The sequence below is a fragment of the Canis aureus genome, chromosome 3 (assembly GCF_053574225.1).
Source record: "Canis aureus isolate CA01 chromosome 3, VMU_Caureus_v.1.0, whole genome shotgun sequence".
Classification (NCBI taxonomy): Eukaryota; Metazoa; Chordata; class Mammalia; order Carnivora; family Canidae; genus Canis; species Canis aureus.
In genome coordinates, this window is record NC_135613.1 from 77326038 (window position 1) to 77340562 (window position 14525).

General features: G+C 41.0%; 1 long non-coding RNA gene across 1 annotated transcript in view; it reads right to left on the reverse strand.

The window, feature by feature from the left end:
• Nucleotides 1-14525, reverse strand: part of LOC144311431 (uncharacterized) — a 354863-nt gene that overhangs the window by 293391 nt on the left and 46947 nt on the right. The gene's annotated exons all lie outside the window — the stretch shown is intronic.

The following is a 14525-nucleotide window of genomic DNA, read 5'->3' on the forward strand; positions in this document are numbered from 1 at the left end:
TTTGGTCAGAAGATGGGACTCTCCATTTCCCTTGGCTCAAAACACTCTGAAGAAGTTAGCAGTACCAACTTCCCCATACACAAAGGCTTTGGGAATACTTATTTAAATCTGACTTTTGAATCAATCCCAAGTGACTGTTCCTTGGCAAAAGATATGTAACTTTATCACAGATAAATTTTCCTTGCTCACAATTCCTGGCCCAGAGCGGCTGTAAGGATCATGTAGATGTGTGTTGGAAATTAAACAGTGTACTACCAGGGTGGCCGCAATTAAATTCAGACTTGCATTCAAACCATGCCCTGTTCTGCATTTCTTCGAGAAGTTTGCTTTCTATAGACATTTCAAAATGTTCCTTCACAAAAGAAGGAGGCAGGGTGGCTGGGCCCAAGTCCCCTAAATCAAGGCAGTGAGAACAGAAAGGGGGAGAATATATTTGCAGGGTGCCAAAGAAGCTGTTAATATACATGGATCCTCAGACTTTTAATTTAATTTAAGGTGTTCTCTTAGGGAGCCCAAGAGTTATTCTCCCCCACATTCACAGACAGACTACAATCATTATTTGGAAAAGAAAGAAATTATGAGCTCTCATTGAACACCAACCCACAAGCAAGTGTTATAAAATGGAATGGTTCCTTGAAAGAAAAATTTTCTTCCTCTGCTTAAAATACATTTTAGGATTGAAATGCTGAATGTTAGCAACTTCTGATAATAGTAAAGAGTCCCAGGCTCATGTGAGGAATTAGATGGCTGGAGGGGGAAAAAAAGTGATCAATTTGGAATAATTTTTTCTACATAATTATAGATAGTACAATATTTAGAAAGAAGAAAATTACGGAGAATCAATTATAGACATGATTTTTCTACACTACAACAAAGTTTATGAAATTTGCAAGTTTGTTTGTTTGTTGGCAAAATTGCTTGAATATGGAATTCAAATTTAATCTGCTCTCTGGTTCTATGTGGAATCGGTTTTAACCACTTTTATTCATTTGAAGAAATACAGAGTACATGCAGTTAAAGTCGCTGGAAAAAATTCCCAGCATTTTCATGCTTATGTCAAATGGCCATTTGAAATACTCTCCTAAAAATCTATTTGAGAGTGTGCCTCTGTAACCTTTGAAAAGTTTGGGAGTTATCAGAGGAGTTGGCCTGCTCAAAGCAGATAATCACTCTTGCATAAATGTCGCCCAAAAGAACAGTTCTCTGGTTGAGGTGCAAAATAACATAATCTCAAGATTTATAGCCACACCAAGGATGGTCAAAGCATTTTTTTTCCCCAGTAATGTACATTGGAAAGTTACCACACACATTTCACATGCAAGCTTAAATGATCTGAAAAAGACAATCACCGATTTCAGGCTGAACTGATTCCAACATTTGAGCAAATCACAAACAGCAGATCTGGCCTTGCTTAAAATTTCCATCTAGTTGTTGAACTGAACAAAAATAAACAAATGGAAAGCTTGACAGATGAATAAGACTTTTCTCATGATTTTTTAAAACCAAAAATGCATCAGAAAACAAATACCACCACAGAAGTCCTTGCAAAGAAAGTGCCTTTGGCATCTAGTCTGGAGCAAACAATCTCCCCAGACCACCCCCTTCGCGCTCCCACCAGTGCCCTCCACTCTTGCTTTATCTCCTAATTTCGTGGACTGGATCGCTGGGCTGTTTATCAAACAGTGTGCAATAAAAACGGCTTCACTCTACTACTCTATGAACTCTTGCAATTTTCTCCCTCCTCCTGGACAGAGGCCACTAGTAAGGGAAAGCCTCAGGAAAAAAAAAAAAAAAGCAGAGCAGTGAAAGCAAAGAAACAATAGCCGACCGACCGTGGCTTTGACAATGCCTTCCCTCAACCCTCTTTCTGCTCCTGCTGTGACACTTGCATTCAAGAGCAAGGGCGGCTGCCATCGGATGCATGGACAATGGATTGAGGAATACAAGGCAGGGGGGAAAAAAGGAAATCAGATGAATTCTGAACTAAGATGGCAGGGCTCTCACCTTTTCCGTGTTTTTGCGAATAGTCTGGATGGAGGCGTCCCGCAGAGAAGAAATAAAAAGGGTGTCTGAATTGTTGGATGATGCTGAAGGCTTCTGCATTTTGCAAACGCATTTTAGAACTATTTGCAGGGGCATACTTGCTGCCAGCCATCTCTCTCTCTCTCTCTCCCCCTCTCTCTGTCTCTCTCTCTCTCTCTTCTGTTTTATGTCCTGCTATCTCCATCACACCTCTATTAGTATGAAGACTTTCTGCCTGTGTAAGTGAGAATGTGCATTCCTTAGTGTTTGAATCAAGACCCACGTCTGCATGCATTTCTAATCTAAGGAGCCTATAGCGGTTACTACAACTATCAATTAGTCAGCAATAGCTGAGACCCTCAAAGCCTCTGAAGGAACAAAGGTGGAAAGACATGCAAATACTCCAGCACCTGGATCACACAACTTGCTGGCTACAAATATCGGCACCTTTTCCTGGTTTTCTTTTTTCTTTTCTTTTCTTTTTTTTTTTCTGTTTAACTCCAAAATCTATGTGATATTACAGGCTACTAATGTATCCAGCTGCATAATTAGGGATGGGAGTGCCTCTAGGTATATACGTTTCTTTGGCATCTCTGAAATGCATTAAGCTGAACTAAAAGGAAATACCTGGTGACAAATCAGAGTTTATGACATATTTGATCTATGCTCCATTTTAACAACTGCAAGTAGAACTTAAATTAAGTATATAGTAGGGTTCTTTGTCCATTTCAGTGGCTTTTATGAAAGAGGCTAATAAAATAGTGATAAAAAGAGGAGGGGGAGGTATTCAGCTACAGAAAAGCATATACGAAGATTAATTCTCCTCCATAACAGATAAGATCATTTTGATTTAAATTCAAGTCTGGATGTTAACATTGGGTGGCTGGTTCTGGAGCATGTGTATTTTTTTTTTTTTAAATAGTGTATGTTGTGAGTACCAGCGTACATTGGATGTATCCGTGGTAACTTTCATTGGATGTATTCTGTGCTAACAATCTGAAGCAATATAAAGAATTCTTTTCTCATTTTGCAGAAACCTCAAAAAAAAACCCCACCCTTTTGAAAAACAATGCTTTGCCTTACAGTTTTCAAGGACATCAAAATATTGCTAACTTGAATACACACGCAGAAAGAGAGAGGTATAAGTAACAGCTGATCTGACTCACTGGTGAATATGGATAATTTCAAAGGGAAGGGTCTACTCCGTATCTGATGTTATCTGTGATTTCCCCCCCTCTTTTCTGGGCCATGAAAAGCTGCCTTTCTTTCCTCCGCACTTCTTGCTAGAATCGAAACTATTTTCAGACAAGGCATGGCACACATCCTGTAAGTTAAGAACCTTTTCCAACTCTGTAAACAAGACAGAAAGTCTCACCTGAAGACATGCATTTACAGCCGAGCTGTGGCAGGAGCTGCAAAATAGTATCACCTTATTTCCCTCTGCTATTTATTCCTCTTCTGGGGACTGCCACTCTAAAGAGCAATTTCTGTTTTCTTTCTTCCTAGACAACACGGCTCAAGCAATCATTTTACCCCCATTTAATCTGTCAGGTAGCTACAGAAGCGGAGCAATTTGGAAATAACCCCCACACACACCAAAGAGCACCCCCCCCCCCCAACCACAGAGCCTGGAAACTGAGTTGCAGGGGGCCGGGCAGTGAGTCTGGCAAGCTTTCACAACGAGGAGAGGTGTTAGAAAGGAGGACAGACCAGGTCCCTAACAAGATAAAGCAGGGGTAGAGAGGGAGGGTGGAGAGCATCCCCCCAGTACCCCCACCCCCACCGCGCCCCTCCAACAAACCCTGTCACTTAAGAAAGAAAGAAAGAAAAAAAAAATCCTAACGAGGTTGAGAGGGAGAAGGGAAATAGTGCTAAATAGCTGGCGAGATGACCCACCGTCCTGTTCGCTCCTTGGCGCTTGCCGAGGGGAGTAACAGCCACAGCAGTGACAACGGCGTTGCAATGTGCCAAGTGCAACCTCTGCCCGGGGCTCTCTGCCTCCCAAAAAGGAGAGAAAAGCATGCCCCAGACAGAGCACAACGGGAAGGAGTAGGAGCCATCGGCAAGTCACCGACCCGGGCAGCACCGGCTGGTCTCTGAAAGCCCCGTATCAAGGGTCCCATTCAAAGGCAACGAAGAAGCAGAGACAATGGCAAATCAAAACCTGGCAGGGCTTCCAGAATAATTTAACTCCTCACTCCAGAATCTAGATGGGTAGAGCAAGCAACACAGGCGAGAGCTCCTTCACACCAAGGCGCGAGCATATGCCTGCCTCTCGGTGGATGTATTTTTAGACATAATATCAGGGGCAAGGCAGCCTGTGCTCTCATCAATAGCATCCGCTTCTCTTTCTCGCTGGCAGGCTGGCCAACGGTCAGAGGGGAGCAGCCCCCAGGCCTCGCCCAAGCCAGAGTGGGTGAGGAGCACCCCAACCCCTGACCCATTGTCTCCCAGCTCGGAGAGCATGAAATGCATTTTCAGGATGTGTTCCGAAAGGAGGTCACGCCTTGTGGCAGTTTGCTCACCTCCCATCTTTCCACAAATGACCTGACTGCTACCCTCGGAAAGCACAACCAGGGGGAGAAATCTGCACCTTGGCAAAGGCGATTCAAACACCGGAGGCTGGGGATGCAAACATTCATGTCTGTTTAGCAGGACACGCAGGATTAGTGCCATGCCCTAGACTCCTAAACTCCTCCAAACAGCAATGCTTATTCAAAGCAAGCGGTGGAGGACATTTTATATCCTCCAGATCTGCTTTATGTATGAGTATTCGTCTCCTTCACTTGAAGCTTCAAATAGTTCCAATAATAAACACAACAGAAAAATCGGAGAAGAGAAAGTAAAGGAGACATCCTCAGCCTCCGTGAACAAATCAAATATAATGTAGTGTGCTCTGGGCCAAGCCTAGAAATTCTCCCCCACGTGGAGGATTAAAATATTTAAAAACGTTCCTTTAAATCTTTCATAATAGAGTACGCTTATTAAATATGGATGTGCACATATCTACACATACACAAAATTTGCAAGTTAATTTAAATTTATGGGAGAAATCCAAAGGATACTAGGTCAAACAATCCAAAAAAGAAAACAGCCATAAAAAACCATCTCTAACCACACACCAGCTCTCTGAAGTTTCACACAACACTAGAATGAGACGGATGGACGCGATGGTGATGAATGAAAATGTTTCACAACCGTGATATTCCAAATGAAATTATCTGAAAATGAAGAGCAAAATGCCCACTTCCATGTTTTTTGGGTCAGAATTTGTTTCTGTCAGAACTAGGGTGTTTTTTTTTTCAATGTCATATACATGTAATCTGTAAAGGCAAATTATAACATGATGTCCAATTCCACAAATAAGCATTCTGAGTTTTGATTTGCCTTTTAAGAGTAGAAACAGTTTATAATTTCACATTGTAAATCTCACTAGGACTGAATGCTCTTACAAGGATTGACAGAGCAAGAATAATTCATGTCGGACCAAAAGGCTTCTTTCACTCAGCTTCATGCAGCTTTTTTTCCCAACAGCTCTGGGCCAAAACGCATGTAGAATCTTGAGCTGAACTATCCATCACATTTCCCTAGTCTTTCAATTAATGACACTGCAATCAGATCGATAGAATGTAATAAGAAAAGAGCTTTGCATTTCTATACCTATTAATTCGTTGAGTAACTCCAGCAGTAAAACGTGACTTGAAAGGAAAAACACTCAAGGAAAATGAATTCTCTTAGCATATTGAGCAATGACACCCCGACCCAAAAGTGAATACTGGAGTTTCTACTTTCCAGCCAGGGTTATTAGGATCCAAGAATGAGACTGTCAGGAGCAAACTTACTCATTTTTTCACAAGATTCTCTGTCATATACTCACACCCCCACAGGTCTTGTCAGATTGGTCAGTTTTTGGAATTTGGGAACAAATACCCTTGAAAAGCGAGTCAGAGCATAGGTTGGGGCAGCCGTTCCTCCCCACTTCCCAGGGCAGCCAGATTGCCAAATTTGTGATCTTAGTTTTTCTAGGGCATTCTGCACAGAGGAATTGGTTTCAGAAAGAGTAAGACAGGGGAAGAATGATTAGAAGGCTCATTGAGTGTGGCCCCATCCCCAATCACTGCCTTGGTCTGAGACCATGTGAACAGTGAAAGAGACACAACAGTGCCTGCACTCTCTGTGTTTACCACCAGTGACAGAGGACTGGGCAAATGAAGTAGGAGTTCTCTGTGGAGAAGGATGAGTGGGGGCGGGGGGAGAGGGGAGGCTGTCCTCCAATGTCCTCTAGAATCATGTGCACGACCAGACCTCAATGCCACTAGAGGTGAACCAACAGTGACTTCATGAACTCAGAAGCAGAGAGAAGAGAGGTGGTTGCCAGGACAGGGAAATGGGGGACATGGGGAGATGTCAGCCAGATACAAGTTTCCAGTTATAAGAGGAATGAGTTCTGAGTATCTAGTGTACAACATGGTGACTATAGTTAATGATACTGTGTTGTATACTTGAAATTTCTAAGAGAGTAGACCAAAGTGCTCTTAACACACACACACACACACACACACACACACACACAGTATTGTTTGTGAGGTGGTAGTTATATTAATTAGCTTGACTGTAGAAATCTTTCATAATGTATACATATAGCAAAGCATCAAGCTTTACACCTTAAATATATACAATTTTTATTTGCCAATTATACCTCATAAAGTTGGGGGGGGGACAGTAATTTCAGTCCTAAGAAGTAGACTCTACTAAATGATGGTTCCAGTATGGTTCAATCAACTGCTGGTTTAATAGAAAGACCATAGGTTTTGTTACCAAACTAGAGTTTATCAATTGTATCATAAGCCCATTAGCATCTGTGAACCTTAGATGTGTGTTAGTAAAATACAGGTATCACTGCTTAATTCAAGGGCTGCTAGAGCTTGAATGGGAGATTGTGTATATAAAGCACATGCACATACTAGCTAAGCCTTTCTCTTCCCAATCTTCAGATTTCCACACATAAAATAGCAATAAAAGTACAAGCTTATTGTACAGATTAAATGAGATAGTGTCTAGGATGCTCCATAAACTGCTCAGCAATATAAAACATAAGGGTATTATTATTATAAAATAACAATCATGCTTTTTAAAACTGAACACATCATTCAGTGTACACAAAAGATGAATAATGTAGTCTAGTGTGTCACTATGTGTGCAGTTAGGTATTCAAACCCATGGAGGAAATATCAGCAGTCATGTCTACTGATGGAGGTGTGCCAGGTGACTGGGGCACCACCAACCCACCTTCCAGTGGATTCCTCCTTCTCTGTGGAAGTCATTGTTTCAGGGTAGGAAAGAAAGACTGGAAGTTCCCAGATGAAATTGCAAGATGGACTCTAGCAATGTGTCAGAGACACCTATACTAAGAGGTAAGAATGTCACTCCTCAGTGGGCGCTTGGGTGGCTCAGTTATTTAAGCCTCCAAATCTTTTATTTTTTAATATTTTATTTATTTATTCATGAGAGATACAGAGAGAGAGGCAGAGACACAGGCAGAGGGAGAAGCAGACTCCCCGTGGGGAGCACGATGTGGGACTCGATCCCAGGACCCCAGGATCATGACCTGAGCCAAAGGCAGACCCTCAATCACTGAGCCACCCAGGCATCCCAAGCCTCCAACTCTTGATTTTGGCTCAGGTCATGATCTCAGGGTCCTGGGATCTAGTGGCACATCCACGCTTAGTGTGGAGCCTGCTTAAGATTCTTGCTCTCCCTCTGCCCCTCCCCCCACCTGCACATGTTCTCTCTCTCTCAAATAAATCTTTAAAAAAAAAAGAACATCACTTCTCAGTGTTCCCTGTGTTTATAACAAAAGGAGAAAAGATCTAATTATTTGTTTGATAAATATTTCCATGTCAATAAAATATTCATGAAGAGCAATCTAGGTAGGAGGTGTAAGGGAAAAAAAAATGTGGCACTCAAAGAGCTTTAAGACCAGAAAAAAAAAATTAAGCATAAATGTTAAGTGAGTAAAAAAGCTACAGGCTTTGGCATAAAGTTTGGTGATAACTGGCATTTGGCACCTGCAGTAGCAGAAGTGCTTGTAAGGGACCCATTTTATTACTTTGTCATGACAGTTATTGACTAATGAAATGAGACAGTAAATGAGGAAGCTTAAAATAGTTGCTACAAAATATGAAGCTTTATGAAGACATCAAGTTCATTATCTATGCATGTTTTGAATGGAAAACATTGGGAGGCTTCTAGAAACTAAAAATCCATTTCAATAGCTATGGTTAACCAAAGAGGATGTCTGCTTCTTTTTTAGGGAAATAATAATAAAAATAATAGCTACTACTTATATAACACTTAGGCAGTGCCAGGCAATGTGCTAAGCGTTTTAGGCCTAACAGCTCACTTAATCCTTACAACAGCCCCATGAGGTACATCCTATTGTTATCATCATTTTACAGATGAGGAAACTAAAGCACAGAGAAATCAAGTGACCTGCCGAAAATCACACAGCTAGTACAGGGCAGTGCCAAATTTCACACTCAGTCAATATAAGGCCTGAGGCCACACTCTTGACCAATACACTCAATCATCTCTCATCTTTATTTTCTTCCCTCTTTAGATTCTCAGCAATTCAAATTTTCACCACAAAGTGAGACTGAATGGCCATCAGGCCAAGTCAGCTATGGGTAAACTTTAAGAGAAAAAGAGAAATAATATACATAGTCAAGTAAAACATAGAACCAGAAGCAAACTGTAACAGTGTGAAGCTGCTAGAAAGCCTGCCTTCTTTTCTCCAGCTTCGTTTCCAAGCACGTGCATTCGTGCATTTATTCAGCAAATGTCACTGAGCACGATTACCTACTAGACACAGCAGGTTCCCACCCCATCAGATCTTACAGGTTAGTGTAAGACACTGCCAGTAGGACAATTACAATACAGGTGTTTTCTTAGAAAAACTAGAATTGAGAAAGCAGAATATTTGGTTTCCATCTGGGATAGCTGTCATGAGATCAGAAATGGGTGGATCGAGAAATTTCTCAGAGAGGAACACATCTCAGTAGAACTTTCTTCTGGTGTAATGCTAACCACAATCCCTTCTTTTAATTTGTCTCTATTTTCTCTGTCCTGGTCTGATGTGTGCTACTTACCTGGACTCCCTGCTGACTGCCCTGGAGATATGGATCTTTTGTTTCTCAACCTACCCCAGCCCAAATACTACAAGTGAAAGAAGGAAGACACCCTCCTCTCTACCTCTCTCCCTTGATGTTTAACAGACACTCAAAAAAAATTGGGGGGCGGGGGACAGCCTGGGTGGCTCAGTGGTTTAGCGCCACCTTTGGCCCAGGTTGTGATCCTGGAGTCCCAGGATCGGCTCCCTGCATGGAGCCTGCTTCTCCCTCTGCCTGTGTCTCTGCCTCTCTCTCTCTCTCTGTGTCTTCTCTCATGAATAAATAAATAAAATCTTAAAATTTTTTTTTCAAGTAATTCAAGTATGCACATTTTAATAATGTTCATTACTTTTCCTAATTATAATAGCAGCACGTTTGCTACCAAAATTTTACAAGAAAATAACAAAAACCTAAAGATTACAATTAATATTATCCATAGTAATAACAATTAAAGATAACCACATTTGCTATTTCAACAGATTGCCCTCTAATCTTTTACATCAATGGATGTTAATGTTTTCATGTATTTATGCATCTTTTTTTTTGTATTTATGCATCTTTTACAGCATTTTCATCATAATGTAAATAGCTGCCTACCCTCCTAACTTGACATCATGTTAGGAGCATTTTGGATGCTTAATATCTTTCAAAATGGTTTAAGACATTATATGATATTTCTAAAGAAATGTTATTTGACTATTTCCCCAATATTGGACATTTAGGAAGTATTTCGAATTTGTGTTATACATAAGGCTGTAAGAGACATCTTTTTACATAACTATTTGACCACTTTCCTTAGACCAGATTAGGAGTGGGACTATTGGATCAAAATGTGTTCTTTTATGTCTTGAAAAATTGCTTCCCAAAAAGTTTTTGCCAATTAACATACTTAAATACTGGAGGAAATTCTCATTTCTCTGCAGTATCACAAGCCTTCAGTGTTTTTTTGTTTTGTTTTGTTTTGTTTTTTTATGTACCTTACTATCTACTACTTATTTAGTCATGCTATTTAGCTTTTATTTCTTTGAATCTAGTAAGTTCAGACTGATATTGCAAGAACTCACTGACCATTTTTAAGATTTTATTAATTACCTGTTTATATCTTTTCTGTACACATATATATGCATATCTTGTACACACACATTGTCAACTATTGCAAGTACATTTTCTAAGTTGCTTATGACTGCTTACTGTCAGAACTTTCATATTATATATATACAAATTTATTTGTATTTTCCTTTGTGGTATCATCAGATGCTTTTATATTTTGAAGTACTTTTCACTCAAAATTAAATACCTATGTTGTTTGTCTTCAAATTATTTTATATATAATCAGCCTAAAATATATTTTGGTGTATTTTGTAAGATAAGGATATAACTTAAGAGTTTTATTTCCCTTCAACTGACAATTTTCCTAGTACCTGCCCCCATTTCCATTGATATTTTAAGTATGATAAAGTGTATATATTCAAACCTGTTTCAGGGCTACCCATTCCATTCAGATGTTTACATATTTAAATTCTTTCCAGTAAATGAACTGTCAAAGCATTTTTCTGGATGAAAATTGACTGAAAGACTTCTGCTCTCAGGGTGAGAGACAAAAATGTCCTATTATTAAGGACTGGGCTGAGTTGTATTGCTGATTTTAGGTGTGATAAGACAGCTGCTAAAACTAGCTGGGTCTCAGGATTGGCTTTGATGGCCAAAGGGCTGAAATTGAAGTCATAGGAGTTGAGATTAGGGCAGAAAATTCCACCTGAAGGCAACAGGAAATGACAAGAGTCAAAGGGGTTAATCAAATAAAAGTCTGCAGGAGAAAGTCAAGACCCAGACACTGACAAGAGCACTTATAAATTAAAGTTTGAAGAGGCCAGGCCAACCTTAAGCTCATCCTCACAGAACCAGATGAAGAGAAGAGCCAAAGCATCTCCAAGAGAGGAAACTAGAGGGCACCAGGGTGGCTCAGTCGGTTAAGCATCTGCCTTCAGCTCAGGTCATGATCCTGGGGTCCTGGGATCCAGTCCCATGCTGGGCTCCCCGCTCAGGGGTAGCCTGCTTCTGCTGCTCCCTTTGCTGCTCCCCTTGCTTGTGCTCGCTCGCTGTCTCTCTCTTTCTCAAATAAATAAAATCTCTTTTTTTTTTGCTTTTAATTTTTTAATTTATTTTTCTATTTGTTGGTTTGTTTGTGGGGTTTTTTGGTACAAAAACGTGGTTGCACTTTTCTTTTTTACTTAAATTCAATTAGCCAACATATAGTACATCTCAAGTTTCAGAATATCACACCAGTGCTCATCACATTATGTGCCCTCCTTAATGCCCATCACCCAGTTACCCCATCCCCACCCACCCACCTCCCCTTCAGCAACCCTCAGTTTGTTTCCCAGAGTTAAGAGTTTCTCATGGTTTGTCTCCCTCTCTGATTTTTCTCCACTCAGTTTCCCCTCCCTTCGTCTATGGTCCTCTGCACTATTTCTTATATTCCTCATAGGAGTGAAACCATATGATAATTATTTTCTCCAATTGACTTATTTCACTCAGCATAATACCCTCTAGTTCCATCCATGTCAATATAAATGGTGTTCATCCTTTCTGAGGGCTGCATAATATTCCATTTTATATATGTGTATTATATATATATATCACATCCTCTTTATTCATTTATCTATCAATGGATGTCTCAGCTCCTTCCACAGTTTGACTATTGTGGACATTGCTGCTATGAACTTTGGGGTGCAGGTGCCCCTTTGTTTCACTACATCTGTATCTTTGGGATAAATACCTAGTAGTGCAACTGCTGAGTCATAGAGGTAGCTCAAATAAATAAATAAAATTTTTTTTAAAAAAAGAGATAGAGGAAGATAGAATGCAAATGTGTGGAGGGATGCGGGGTAGGGGGCCCGGGTTCACCCCTTGAGCTGGCACAGAAGCAGTGCATGGCTGGACAGAGTGGATCAAAGCCAAGAGACACAAATTCATTTGTGTACCTTCACTAAAGTTTGTATTTCCCCTGAACAAATATATGATCAATGTATTACAGACAACTGATGTGGGTCATTTAAATTCACTTATTTTCCTTTCGTACATAGATCAAGTTTTGGCTGAAATAAACTGAGGAGCTACCTGCCTCAGTTCCCCTTCTCCCTATGCAGTGATAGAATCAATTCAATTAGAAAGCAGCAACCATGAAGCAGCTCCTTCACCCTAAGTGTGCTAGTATCACAAACGTGAGGGTTTCCAGTGGGGGTGGGGGACAAACAGGTCAATTTGAAGATGCAAGGTTGCCAAAAGAAAGAATGCTTCCCCTTTCCAATGTACAGGTAGGAAAAGGCTATGGCATAATGATGGAAAATCTTGTCAGCTTTCTACTGCAGTTCTGATGGATCATCTACATGGCAGACGATTAACAACCCCCCCCCCCCCATTGACACCACACTGAATGGACCACACAGGGCATCTCTAGGAGTGTGTGGGAGTAATGTGCTTTGGCAGGAAACATGGCCTCTAGAGTGAGCTGATTAAAGCTTGGGTCTTACTATACCAATAACTTACTGTATGATCTTTTTTTTTTTTAAGATTTATTTATTTATTTTAGAGAGAGAGTAGGGGGAGGGGCTGGGGGAAAGAATCCTCAAGGGACTCCCTGCTGAGCACAGAGCCTGATGCAGGGCTCAATTCACAACCCATGAGATCAAGACCTGAACCAAAATCAAGAGTTGAACGCTTAACCAACTGAGCCACCCAGGTGCCCTTGCTGTGTGATCCTGAGTAAATTCCCTAACCTCTCTGAGCATCAGCGCCATCACCAGCAATGTGGGCATAGTAATGATATTCACCTCACAGGGTTGTTGTAACACTAAAAAAGAAAACAGCTATGAACTATACAGATGATACATGAGTCTGGTAACTGAATAGCATTCAAGTAAATATCAACCTGTGTTAGGAGGCAATATAGGGAATGCAAGGTAGAGGACTGTTTGTTTTGATAGGTCCCTCAATGCTTCATCTACCAAATGGGTCCACACACACCACAATACCTACTCTATAGGCGGCTACAAAGGTTAAATGAAATGATACCTACATATAGGCCTGGAACAGTGCCTGTCTCTAGAAAAGTTAGCTGTTGTTATTGCTATTGTTTTAATATCCAGAATGTGTAGCTGGAATCCCCAAGTCAAAAGTCAATGAGAAACTGAACACATAAAGGGAAATTTCTTTTCCCAACTGGAAATATACTATAACCAAATCAGATTTTCTGAGTTGATTCTCCCAACCCTAATGGAAAATCCACATTGCAATAAAATGGATTCCTGTGGCAATGCTAGAGGCATCCGGCTCGTAATCACAGACAAGGCAGCCCCTCTAAAACAGCTGGGATGACAGTTCCAAGGGTCTACCGAGTTCATTCAGAGGACACAGAGACGTCTTTTTGCTAGACTGTGACAGCAGGCATTCTCTCTCAACTGCTTTTCTGGGAGATCCTATGGGTGGTCTCCCAGTCAGTAGCCAGGAAACCCCCCTGCCTCTGATAATAATCCCAAGGGTCTCTTAATATCAGACAAGGGGGTCAGAGGAGGGGAGGTTTCTGGCTAATTCCCAAGACCATACATCTCTACCCATGCTTTTATTTTTAAATTCATTCACCCAACTATCAAACATTTATCTCTGTGCCTAGGCTAGGGGCTGAGCATATAGTAGTGAACAAAGCAGATTAGGTTCCTGACCCATGGGGCTTGCATTCTACTGGGAGAGCCAAACACTAACCTGGTAGGCATGCAGGTAAATACACAACTGCAAATTAAGAGTGAAGTTCAAGTGAGAAGAGGAAGAGATCTGAAGGGGAAGATCTCCCTGAGCAAGTGGCATCTAAACCTGGTGTGAATGGGCAGCCCAGGTAGCTCAGCAGTTTAACGCCACCTTCCACCCAGGGTGTGATCCTAGAGACCCGGGATTGAGTCCCACGTCAGGCTCCTTGCATGGAACCTGCTTCTCTCTCTGCCTCTCTCTCTCTCTCTCTCTCTCTCTCTCTTTCCCCTCTATGTTCTCATGAATAAATAAAGTCTTTAAAAAATAAATAAATAAAAATAAAGCTGGTATGAAGCATGATATATAAGAAGCAACACCAGCTTTGAAAATAAAATTTTCAGGGGCACCTGGGTTGCTCAGTGGTTAAGTGACTGCCTTTGGCTCAGGTCGTGATCCTGGGGTCCTGGGACTGAGTCCCACATCGGGCTCCCTTCCGGGAGCCTGCTTCTCCATCTGCCTGTGTCTCTTCCTCTCTCTGTGTCTCTCATGAATAAATAAAATCTTTAAAAAAAGAAAGAGAAAAGAAAATGT